This window comes from Triticum dicoccoides, chromosome 5B (genome assembly GCF_002162155.2).
Source record: "Triticum dicoccoides isolate Atlit2015 ecotype Zavitan chromosome 5B, WEW_v2.0, whole genome shotgun sequence".
NCBI classification, from domain to species: domain Eukaryota; kingdom Viridiplantae; phylum Streptophyta; class Magnoliopsida; order Poales; family Poaceae; genus Triticum; species Triticum dicoccoides.
In genome coordinates, this window is record NC_041389.1 from 97,638,573 (window position 1) to 97,649,662 (window position 11,090).

Here is an 11,090-nt window from a genome sequence, read left to right on the forward strand (position 1 = left end):
TCGGCGACGAGCTCCGCGGCGGCGCGTGCGGGTGAGCTCGGTGTGGTCGCTGTGGTGCACGAGAACGAGAAAGGGAAGGGGGAGGAGGTATCTGGGCTCACGGCGGTCACGTAGGAGCAGATGGCGCGGTCGGGGACGAACTGGTGCAGCGGCGACGGCGAAGGGGATCTCCGACAGTGGCGGAGTCGGGCGAGGTTGGTGCAGAGGCGTCGGGGCAAGCAAGCGGTCGGGGCTCGGCTTGATCGAAGGAGAGGAGGGCAGTGGAGCTCCTGGACACGGTGGCATGGCGCGGGGACGACGGTGGGCACGGTTACGACGACGGAATAGCGACGGCTGCGTCGGCCTTGGCGGAGGGAGGTGAGGGAGAGAGGCAGGGGGAGAATGGATGTGTCCAAAGGGGTCAGGGCGCGATGTGGAAGTCGTCCAGGCCAGTAGGGCGGCAAGGGGAGGAAGTAGGGTGGCGGGCAGCTGCGTGGCGCGCACTGGAGCCGCCGTCGAGCACCTGCCTGCCTGCCTGGCCAAGCCAAGCAGCTCGCTGGAGCGGTTGCTGGGCTGGGCCGGCTAGGTGGGCCGGCTGGTGGGCTACCAGGTAAGTCCCTCTCTCTCTTTTTTATTTTTGTTTGCTTTTCTATTTTTCTGTAAGTGTTGGGCTTTCCTAAAAATACCTAGACACCTTCAAAAATCCTGTAAATAATTATAGGCTCTGTTCAAATTATTTCCAACAGCCCACACTTATTTCCAGGATTATTTGGGCATTTAAAATATTTTGTAGCATTTAAATGCCCAAATGCAAATAGGTAAAGATTTAATCCAATGACCTTAGGTGTCCTAGAAAAATGTGAACCCATTTTGTCAGAGGTTCTAACCCAAGACAAAAAGGGTGGACTTTTTAGAAGGGCATTTCAGGTTCATTGAAATTATTTTTGGTAAACCCTAGTTGGTTTAAAGGGGGGGATGCTGGGGGTTATGTCATCCCCATTTCATCTTTATGGGATATTTAAACATGATGCAACACCAGATGCTAGCACTAGGCAAACCAGAACTAGGGATGTGACAAACTGCTAATATAATTCCAACAGACTCTTAGCATCGCTATGAGTGATAAAGTCTCATTGTAGTAAACTCCTTGAATTTGTCGGAAAACATCTTAGCGAGAAGTTGAGCTTTCTTAATGGTGACACTTACCATCATTGTCTGTCTTGCTTTTAAAATCCATCTGTACCCAACAGCCTTACGGCCATCAAGTAGTTCTTCCAAAGTTTACACCTTGGTTTTAGACATGGATCCTCTCTTGGATTTTATGGCCTCGAGCCATTTGTCGGAACCCGGGCCCACCATCGCTTCTCCATAGCTCGCAGGTTCATTGTTGTCTAGCAACATGACCTCCAAGAACGGATTACCGTACCACTCTAAAGTAGTACGCGTCCTTCTCGACCTACGAGGTTTGGTAGTGACTTGATCCGAAGTTTCATGATCACTATCATCAGCTTCCACTTCAATTGGTGTAGGTGCTACAGGAACATTTTCCTGTGCCCTGCTACACACTGGTTGAAGTGACGGTTCAATAACCTCATCAAGTCTCCACCATCCTCCCACTCAATTCTTTCGAGAGAAACTTTTCCTCGAGAAAGGACCCGTTTCTAGAAACAATCACTTTTGCTTCCGGATCTGAAATAGGAGGTATACCCAACTGTTTTGGGTGTCCTATGAAGATGCATTTATCCGCTTTGGGTTCGAGCTTATCAGTCTATAACTTTTCACATAAGCGTCGCAGCCCCAAACTTTTAAGAAACGACGGCTTAGGTTTCTCTAAACCATAGTTCATACGGTGTCATCTCAATAGAATTACGCGGTGCCCTATTAAAGTGAATGCGGTTGTCTCTAATGCCTAACCCATAAACGATAGTGGTAATTCGATAAGAGACATCATGGCATGCACCATATCCAATAGGGTGCACTTATGATGTTCAGACACACCATCACACTATGGTGTTTCAGGCGGCATTAGTTGTGAAACAATTTCCACAATGTCTTAATTGTGTGCCAAACTCGTAACTCATATATTCATCTCTATGATCATATCATAGACATTTTATCCTCTTGTCACAACGATCTTCAACTTCACTCTGAAATTACTTGAACCTTTCAATAATTCAGACCTGTGTTTCATCAAGTAAATATACTAAGAATCTACTCAAATCATCTGTGAAGTAAGAGCATAACGATATTCACTACGTGCCTCAGCACTCATTGGATTGCACACATCAAATGTATTACTTCCAACAAGTTGCTCTCTTGTTCCATCTCACTGAAAACGAGGCCTTTCAGTCATCTTGCCCATGTGGTATGATTTGCATGTCTCAAGTGATTCAAAATCAAGTGAGTTCAAACAATCCATCTGCATGGAGTTTCTTCATGCGTATATACCAATAGACGTGGTTCACATGTCTCAATCTTTTCAAAAATGAGTGAGTCCAAAGATCCATCAATATGGAGCTTCTTCATGCATTTTATACCAATATGACTCAAGTGGCAGTGCCACAAGTATGTGGTATTATCATTACTATCTTATATCTTTTGGCACAAACATGTGTATCACCATGATCGAGATTCAATAAACTCATTTTAGGTGCAAGACCATTGAAGGTATTATTCAAATAAATAGAGTAACCATCATTCTCCTTAAATGAATAACCGTATTGCGATAAACATAAACCAATCATGTCTATGCTCAACGCAAACACCAAATAACAATTATTTAGTTTTAACACCAATCTCGATGGTAGAGGGAGCATGCGATGCTTGATCACATCAACCTTGGAAACACTTCCAACACATATCGTCATCTCGCCTTTAGCTAGTCTCAGTTTATCCGTAGCCTTTTATTTCGAGTTACTAACACTTAGCAACCGAAACGGTATCTATTACCCTGGTGCTACTAGGAGTACTAGTAAAGTACACATTAATATAATGTATATCCAATATACTTCTGTCGACCTTGCCAGCCTTCTCATCTACCAAGTATCTAGGGTAGTTCTGCTTCAGTGACCGTTCCTCTCATTTCAGAAGCACTTAGTCTCGGGTTTGGGTTCAACCTTGGGTTTCTTCACTAGAGCAGCAACTAATTTGCCATTTCATGAAGTATCCCTTCTTCCCCGTGCCCTTCTTGAAACTAGTGGTTTTACTAACCATCAACAATTGATGCTCCTACTTGATTTCTACTTTCGCGGTGTCAAACATTGCGAATAGCTCAAGGATCATCATATCTATCCCTGATATGTTATAGTTCATCACGAAGCTCTAGTAGCTTGGTGGCAGTGACTTTGGAGAACCATCACCATCTCATCTGGAAGATAACTCCCACTCGATTCAAGCGATTGTAGTACTCAGACAATCTGAGCACATGCTCAACGATTGAGCTTTTCTCCCTTAGTTTGCAGGCTTAAGAAACTTGTTAGAGGTCTCACACCTCTTGACGTGGGCACGAGCCTGAAATCCCAATTTCACCTCTTGGAACATCTCATATGTTCCGCAACGTTTCAAAATGTCTTCGGTGCCTCAATTCTAAACCGTTAGCATTATGCTCTGAACTATCACATAGTCATCAGAACGTGTATGTCAGATGTTCGCAACATCCACAGACGGCGCTTGAGGTTCAGCACACCGAGCGGTGCATTAAGGACATAATCCTTCTGCGCAGCAATGAGGACAATCCTCAGTTTATGGACCCAGTCCGCATAATTGCTACTATCAACTTTCAACTAAGTTTTCTCTAGGAACATATCTAAAATAGTAGAACTAAAGCGCAAGCTACGACATAATTTGCAAAGAGCTTTTGATTATGTTCATGATAATTGAGTTCATCTAATGAAATTATTTAATGAATTCCCACTTAGATAGACATCCCTCTAGTCATCTAAGTGATACATGATCCGAGTCAACTAGGCCGTGTCCGATCATCACGTGAGACGGACTAGTCATCATCGGTGAACATCTTCATGTTGATCGTATCTACTATATGACTCATGTTCGACCTTTCAGTCTCTTGTGTTCCGAGGCCATGTCTATACATGCTAGGCTCGTCAAGTCAACCTAAGTGTTTCGCGTGTGTAAATCTGGCTTACACCCGTTGTATGCAAACATTAGAATCTATCACACCCGATCATCATGTGGTGCTTCGAAACAACAAACTTTCACAATGGTGCACAGTTAGGGGGAACACTTTCTTGAAATTTTAGTGAGGGATCATCTTATTTATGCTACTGTCGTTCTAAGCAAATAAGATGTAAACATGACAAACATCACATGCAAATCATAAAGTGACATGATATGGCCAATATCATTTTGCGCCTTTGATCTTCATCTTTGAGGCACGACATGATCACCTTCGTCACCGGCATGACACCATGATCCATCATCATGATCCCCATCATCGTGTCTTCATGAAGTTGTCTCGCCAACTTTTTCTTCTACTACTATGGCTAACGGTTAGCAATAAAGTAAAGTAATTACATGGCGTTTTCAATGACACACAGGTCATACAATAAATTAAGACAACTCCTATGGCTCCTGCCGGTTATCATACTCATCGACATGCAAGTTGTGATTCCTATTACAAGAACATGATCAATCTCATACATCACATATCATTCATCACATTCTTTTGGGCCATATCACATCACATGGCATACCCTGCAAAAACAAGTTAGACGTCCTCTAATTGTTGTTGCATGTTTTACGTGGCTGCTATGGGTTTCTAGCAAGAACGTTTCTTACCCACGCAAAAGCCACAACGATGATATGCCAATTGCTATTTACCCTTCATAAGGACCCTTTTCATCGAATCTGATCCGACTAAAGTGGGAGAGACTGGCACCCGCTAGCCACCTTTATGCAACAAGTGCATGTCAGTCAGTGGAACCTGTCTCACGTAATTGTACGTGTAAGGTCGGTCCGGGCCTCTTCATCCCACAATACCACCGAAACAAGATAGGACTAGTAACGGTAAGCAAATTGAACAAACCAACACCCACAACTACTTGTGTTCTACTCGTGCATAGAATCTACGCAATAGACCTAGCTCATGATGCCACTGTTGGGGAAAGTAGCAATAATTCAAAATTTTCTATGCATCACCAAGATCAATCTATGGAGATTCTAGCAACAAGAGAGGGAGAGGATGAGCATCTTCAAACCTTTGAAGATCTCTAAGCGGAAGCGTCACTAGAACGCGGATGAGGGAGTCATACTCGCGGCGATTCAAATCACAGAAGATCCGATCTAACGCCGAACGGATGGCACCTCCGCGTTCAACACACGTACAGCCCGGGGACGTCTCCTCCTTCTTGATCCAGTAAGGAGAGATGAGAAGTTGAGGGAGAGCTCCGGCAGCACGACGGCGTGGTGGTGGAGCTTGTGGTATTCCTGCAGGGCTTCGGCAAGCACTACGGAGGAGGAGCAAGAGTTGGAGGAGGGAGGGGCTGCGCCAGGGAAGGGGTACTACAGCTGTCCCACCCTCTTATATTTATACGGTGAAGGGGAGAGGGGGGCCAGCCCTCTAGATCCCGTCTAGAGGGGAGCGGCGGCCAAGAGGGGAGGCTTGCCACCCAAGCAAGGTGGAGGCGCCCCCCTCCCCTAGGGTTTCCAACCCTAGGCGCCTTGGGCCCTTGGGGAGGGGCGCACTAGCCCCACTAGGGGATAGTTCCCTCTAATATTCGGCCCATTAAGTCCCCCGGGGCAGGTGGCCCCACCGGTGGACCTCCGGACACCTTTCGGTGGTCCCGGTACAATACCGATAACCCCCGAAACCATTCCGGTGACTGAAACTGGACTTCCCATATATAAATCTTCACCTCCGGACCATTCCGGAACTCCTCGTGACGTCCGGGATCTCATCCGGGACTCCGAACAACATTCAGTTACCACATACTAATTCCCATGTCAACTCTAGCGTCACTGAACCTTAAGTGTGTAGACCCTACGAGTTCGGGAATCATGCGGACATGACCGAGACAGCTCTCCGGCCAATAACCAACAGCGGGATATGGATACCCATGTTGGCTCCCACATGTTCCATGATGATCTCATCGGATGAACCACGATGTCGGGGATTCAATAAATCCCGTATACAATTCCCTTTGTCAATCGGTATGTTACTTGCCCGAGATTCGATCGTCGGTATCCCAATACCTCGTTCAATCTCATTACCGGCAAGTCACTTTAATCGTTCCGTAATGCATGATCCCTTGACTAACTACTTAGTCACATTGAGCTCATTATGATGATGTATTACCGAGTGGGCCCAAAGATTCCTCTCCGTCATACGGAGTGACAAATCCCAGTCTCGATTCGTGCCAACCCAACAGAAACTTTCGGAGATACCTGTAGTGCACCTTTGTAGCCATCCAGTTACATTGTGACGTTTGGTACACCCAAAGCATTTCTACGGTATCCGGGAGTTGCACAATCTCATGGTCTAAGGAAATGATACTTGACATTAGAAAAGCTTTTAGCAAACGAACTACACGATCTTGTGCTATGCTTAGGTTTGGGTCTTGTCCATCACATCATTGTCCTAATGATGTGGTCCCATTATCAATGAGATCTAATGTCCATTGTCAGGAAACCATAACCATCTATTGATCAACGAGCTAGGTAACTAGAGGCTCACTAGGGACATGTTGTGGTCTATGTATTCACACATGTATTACGGTTTCCAGTTAATACAATTATAGCATGAACAATAGACAATTATCATGAACAAGGAAATATAATAATAACCATTTTATTATTGCCTCTAGGGCATATTTCTAATAGGAGAGAGGTGGAGCTCGGCGGCTGCGTGCGGGAGAGAGGCAGAGAGCTCGGCGGCGGGGCTGTGGGCGGGTGTGGCCAGAGGCTAGGGAGAGGCCTTGCTTTTATAGCCGGGCGCCGTGTGTACGCGTGGCGGAAGGGGGGGCGTCGCCATGCCGCCTGTGAGCGTCGCCCGTGAGGAATCAATGAAAGGCTGACCAACAGCAGCCTTGCAATTGATTCCCCCACGGGAAACCGAGGCGTTGTGAGGACGACGAGGCGAGTGTCGCTGACTCGGCGGCCCCGCAGTGCGTGCATGCGAAAATCGCTTGCCCCGGCGCCCCAGGCGCCCCCAGCGCGCCGGGTTGTCCTGGGTACGCCAGCACCAATTTTGGCCAAGCCGGCGAAAAACAGGCTCTTGGGGGCGCGGCTGGGCCGATTTTTTGGCGCCGACGCGGAAAAATCGCCTGGTGAGGGCCTGTTGGTGGCGCGGCTGGAGATGCTCTAAGAGCATCTCTGATCACGCCCCCAACAGGCCCCCTAGGTGACTTTTTACCCACCGGCGCCAAAAAAACGCCCCAGACGCTCCCCCAAGACGCTGAATTCTGCCGGCTCAGCCCATTTTGTGCCCGGCGATCGCAGGCCTAACCCGGCGTACTGGGGGCGCTCGGGGGATCCGGCGCAAGGGAAAAGAACACCTGGGGCCACACTATGAGGCAAAAAGTCAAGCCGACCGTCCAGATTCGCCTGCCACCCCCCGCTCGGCCACCCTACCGATCCCGGCGCCGCCCGCCACCCATCGTAGCTAGATAGGCCATTCGCCGCCGGAAAAGAGAAGAGGTTTCACCGCGGCAGCCCTCCACCATCGTCCGGGCAATTTTTCCGGTGTTTTGGCCGCGCAGGGGCAGTGCAACGGCGGGTGTGCACCCACCACGCCCGCAAGGTGTTCGACAATTTGTCTTCCCGGCCCGGCGATGGACTCGGACGATGAGGAGGCGCTCGCGGTGTTGCTGGAGGAGGAACCCGAAGCCGACGTCCAGGAGCAGGAGCATCTCATGGTGCTCGCCGCCCTCGCCCGCCTGCTCACGAGCAATGAAAAGCCACGGCGAGGTGGCTCGGCGCCGGGGCAGGTGAAAGCAAAGAACCAGCATCGTCTGGAAGGCTACTGCATGCTCTACTCCGACTAGTTCACCGACGCTCCTTTGCACGGCGATAAAACATTTTGGCACCATTATCGGATGAGCCGAAAGCTTTTCCTCAGGATTGTGACTTCCATCCAGGAGTTCGACAACTACTTCAAGTGCAAGAAGGATTGCACCGGCACACTTGGATTCACGTCAATCCAGAAGTGCACAACAGCTATGAGGATGCTTGCATATGGAGCTCCCGGTGATTCACTCGACGACTATGGGGCATGGCCGAGTCCACAATCATTGAGTGTTTCTACAAGTTCTGCAGGGCAGTAGTGGCAGTGTTTGGACCGCAATACTTGCGATCACCCAATGCTGAAGACACTGCCCGGATCCTAGCACATAATGCAACAAGAGGATTTCCTGGGATGCTTAGAAGCACCGACTGCATGCATTGGAAATGGAAGAACTGTCCATTTGCTTGGCAGGGGTTGTACAAAGGCGCCAAAGGCAGTTGTAGTGTGGTACTTGAGGCAGTGGCCACACAGGACCTCTGGATTTGGCACTCTTTCTTTAGGATGCCAGGAACTCACAATGACATCAACGTCCTGCAGTGCCCCCCTGTCTTTGCCAAGCTTGTTGAAGGTCATTCTCCTCCGGTGAACTTCGAGGTCAATGTGTGGCACTACAACAAGGGGTACTACCTAGCTGATGGCATCTATCCGAGATGGTCGACATTTGTGAAGACTGTCTCAAACGCTATGCTAGGAGGCAAGAAGTCCCACTTTGCCAAGGTTCGGGAGTCTTGCAGGAAGGATGTCAAGCGAGCATTTGGTGTGCTCCAATCTCGATTTGCTGTTGTCTGGTACCTTGCTTAGACGTGGTCGAAAGATCAAATGTGGGAGATCATGAATTGTTGTGTCATCTTGCACAATATGATCATTGAGAGCGAGCAGGAAGAGTCAGTGTTTGACACTGAACCATACTATAGGCAGGGTCCTCTTGCCCAAGTTGATCACCAGTTACCGGCAACCTGGACTGCCTACCTCAGTATGCGTCAGGAGATCCGAGACCCACAGGTGCATCAACAACTGCAGCAGGATCTGGTGGAGCACCTATGGAGGATCAAGGGCGAGCTCGACGTGTGATGAAATATGAGTTTTTATTTGTTGAACTATTTGATTTCTATTGATTTTCTGTGATGAACTATGTGATAAAAAATTATTTATGTTGATAATTCACGCCGAACCACGCCAAATATGGGCCGGTTCGCACCGATGTCAGGCCATTTTTTGCAGAAAGTGGGCCAAAAAATGGGCCGACATAGGCGTCTGGGGCGACCTGGTGGCGACAGCTGGGTGCCCAACCGCCCCAAGAGCCGATTATACCGCCGGCTTGCCCCGAGGCGGTGATTTTTATGCCTCCTGGGGGTGCCAAAGGTTGGAGATGCTCTAAACCCGCACCTGTCTCAATATTTTCGGTCCAACTCCGTACCCGTAACCACATTTCGGATTTCAAATTGTTCCCATACCCATACCTGGTTGGGTACGGTAATACCCATAGATAAAGATACCCATCATGGCATTTATATTTTGGCATGTTCAAAGTTGACTAAACAATCATCAAGACATTCAAATATTCATTCATACATCATACACATTTGTCAATAGAGCAATCATCAACACATTCATGCATCATAGAAATTAAAAAAAAGTGTTAATTGTGGAGTGCAAAATTATCCACCAAATTGGACACTTGTTATGCTCTACCCTTGTCATGACAGAGCACATGCGTTCCTCGCAGGAGTAGCCGGACCGAGGTTGAAAAAAGTGCTAGTCGTAAGTAAGGTGGTTGACCTTTGCCTAACGCCTAAGTGGTGCTTAAGTGCCCTAGGCACAACCTAGGCGAACATATAATTTTGACTATCAAGTTGTATTTGAGATATTATATGTGTATCGATATCGATTTAGAGATTGTAAATGAGTAAACTATCCACTATTATGATTGGAAGATAGCCAATGTGGTTTGTCGGTGTAATATGGATAATTTATTTCTTGCCATGCCTAGATTTTTTTGCTTATGCCCTAGGTGAGGCATTCCGTAATTGCCTAGCGCCTAAGCGTACCTAAGTGTCTTCTAGGTGTTGCCTTTTCCAATAGATGCCGGACGTTGCATAGGGCATCCATGACCACAACCATGTCACCTTGTAGTCGCCATGGCACCCAGCAATTTTCCCTTCTAAAAGTGGCTGGAGGCGTGAGAAGGGAGACGACAACAAATCTACTTGACAAGTTGTACTTAGCGCATGGTAACTTAGGGTTTTTTCTGAATCTAGTCAATGACACATGGGACCTACTTGACATGGTCTAGCAATATACGGGTTCGCGTGTATGAGTATTGTCTTCCCGTACCCATACCCTCCTTACCCAATGGGTACAAAATTTCCCCATTTAGAAACCCATGGGTATTTTTATTTCCCATACCCTTATCCTGATAGGGTTTTTACCTGTCGGGTTCGCGGGTAAGCGGGTACCCATTGCAATGTTGAGATAGCCATCACGAGTTTTGTTGGATCTGCTCTCATGTGTATTGCCACCTAAATTCCTCCAGGGGTCTCCCTAATCCCCACCGTTGTTCTTGCAATGGGTCTCCCTAGGGTTTGTATGGGACACTGAGGACTCTCATTTAGTCATGGTGGATGAGGGGGAACCAAGTAGGTGCAATATGGTAAAGAGGATGTTCAGGAACTACTGCACCACCTTGATTTGCATGAAGATGAAAGTGACGATTTCTTCTGGGAGGATGAGGTTGAGGTATACGAGGTTAAATCTAGATGGCCGACAATACTTATTGTTCATACAAGCAAATGATTTAGTCCATTTGTGCTTTACTCTCATATGTGGTTTGCATGGAACCGTGCAAGGTAAGTTCATTGGCGTTTGGTCAAACCAAATCCATTTACAATTCAGTTTGGATGCTTAGGGGGTTGGAACAAGGCTTTGAACATGGGCCCATGGCTTTTCGGAGTCAAGCAGTGATCATTAAGGAATACAATGGTTTCAAAAATCCACGAGTAGTGATTCTTAACAGAATCATGGTCTAGGCACGTGTGTTGAAGCTACTGCATAATTATTTGGGTGATAAAGTAATTAGAGGTATGTGCATGAG